Genomic DNA, 2,582 nt, shown 5'->3' with positions numbered 1-2,582 from the left:
AGTACATTATGAGATAGGACTACAACAACAACAACAACAACCAACAACAGAATTTCAATAAAGGGAAGTGTGATTAAATTTCTGATTACCACCCCTTTCCCATCCTATAATAGGCAACACTATCTATATGACTCACCAACTAACATTTCTGAACACTGAACACCTGTCCATCCGTCCAGACACCCTCCAGTACAGTTACCAGACACCGATTCACACGAGAAGTTAAAACATCGTCCACACGCCTGACTACAATCCGGTCCATACTCAGTACTATTGCAACCTGAATACATTGTAGGTATTTACTTCATGTCATGTTAACATCTGATATAATTAACCTCTGTTGTACATTGTACAAATTCTTCCTATAATGTACAAATTCTTCCTATTGTGCGTTAAAAAAGCAATGTTAATCAAAATTTGATCAGTTCGACCACTGAATTTTCGCATTCAATACAGGATATTTCCCTTCACTTGTGAGGCATGCGATTTCCATAAATATTATTATTTCTCTCTCAACTTGATTTTGGTCTTAAAGAAAACTTTTTAATATTTAGCAATTATTATTTATAAGTTGTTCGTACGATTTTTGCACGTTTCCCCTTTCCATCCCGGATCACACCGATAGGTCTCTTCAATGCTACATCCTCCACCGATATAATGACAAGTGCTTTCTCCTGCACAGTTACCACAATTCTCCTGACAGGCATCCCCATATCGCCCAGCTGGACATTCTTCATAAACGAAACATCATTATCAAAGTCATTATCATTGATAAAGTTAACCATACATATATCTTAATTCAATAAAGATGTTCATGTAAATGTCTGGCTGTAAATGATGCTTGAATAATTATCCAGCATAATTTAAAAAGTCAATCAGATTAGATTATAACTCTCTCTCTCTCTCTCTCTCTCTCTCTCTCTCTCTCTCTCTCTCCATACAATCACTCTTGTGATTGATATAGTGACTCTAAGTATACATGGCACTGTTATAAAGGAAAAGTTGAATAAGGAGAACAATTGACATTCTTAAAATACATTTCATAGCTAAATTTACTGAAGATGATAAAAGAGATAGTGGTGCAAGAGTATCATCCAGTTGCAGACAATATTTTGAACCAAAATACTGAACTGATAACATAATTTTGAGGACAAGGTATTCATTAAGAGTAGCATGATCACCTGAGCTCTGATTTATCGTTATTTCCTGTGATTCGACAAGGAAATTATCTCTAAACACAAAACACGGCAATCGAGGTAAAAAATGTCCTATCTTATACCTAATACATGTATACGGATTCAAGGTTGAGTATTTGATATTTGGATCTAAGTGAAGTAAAATGGTTAGATATTAAACCTATTTTGGCCCCACCCCTCTGTCAGTCTCTGAGAGAGGTAAAATTTGACATGTGTGAGTTTGATTCCAGTATATCTTAGTCTGCAGAAGAAAGTTATTGAAACTTTTGAAAAATGGAAACATGTGTCTACCTGCAACCCGCAAACTATCCAGGAAGAAGGGATACAATAAATGAATTCACAATTTATATGCATCTTTGGTCAGAGATCGCTTTGCAATATTCTATCGTAAGTTTAAGATCCTAGAGGGTCTTGGCTCCAAACATCAAATTATCCTTATTGGTTCTATGTAACACGAATGTTTTCTCTACTTTAATGATTTATTAAAAATTGGGCCTTACAGGAAATATAAGGGGGATCTAAGGAGAACTTTCTCTGAATTTTAAGTGTCAGTCGTTTTACTTTCTGGATCAAAATCAAGTGGGCAAACTGAAGACTTGGTGGAACCTACAAACGAAGTTTGAGACAAAGGAAATCTTCATATGATATCAAAGAAAAAATCTGTAAATTAGAAATAGCACTACTAAACTTCAACTGCCAGCCATGATGTATGCTGCCAGACACAAATTCAAATGGGGCCAACTAGGGACTAAGGGAAACCTACATGAACGTTTGAAAATTTGTCATGAAATAGCGAAATGAAAGATGGCCGCGTGTCATTTTGTTATTTGATTCATAAACTAGCGACTAGGGTATGCCTAAATGTGGCGTTTCAGAATTTCTCAAGAAAAGGCGATAACAAATCCCAACTGGCTGTCTGCCTATGCAGCATTTTATATCAAACCGCGTGCTTTCGAAAATGTAGAGTTTAGTTATTGTGAGACGCAAATGGACTCACAGCACAAAAAAAAAAAAAAAATGCTAGGTAAATTGTGGGAATATTCTAAATGACCATAAAAGGCCATAGTTGTCATAAAATTGACGAGCCAACACCAAATTACGATATGCGCTACTTCCTGTCATACTGATATCTGGATATATTCAGCTGAAAACTGCCACAAAAGCCTAAACATTTCACAAAACTTTGCCTCCCAATTACATGATATGCTTTTCCCAATGTCGTAAGGATGATTCATGTGTAACCTATAAATATGTGGTGTGTAAGTGTAAGACTAGTCATGGTGAATTGTTAATGGAAGGTCGCACGGACGGATGTACAGCTCAATAACATGCTCTGCTCATAGGTGTGTGTTTTAAGGTGTTCATCTGTTATCCAACGGAATCTGC

The sequence above is a fragment of the Pecten maximus genome, chromosome 4 (assembly GCF_902652985.1).
Source record: "Pecten maximus chromosome 4, xPecMax1.1, whole genome shotgun sequence".
NCBI lineage: Eukaryota > Metazoa > Mollusca > Bivalvia > Pectinida > Pectinidae > Pecten > Pecten maximus.
The sequence above is the reverse complement of the archived record's forward strand: the minus strand, read 5'-3'. Positions refer to the sequence as shown.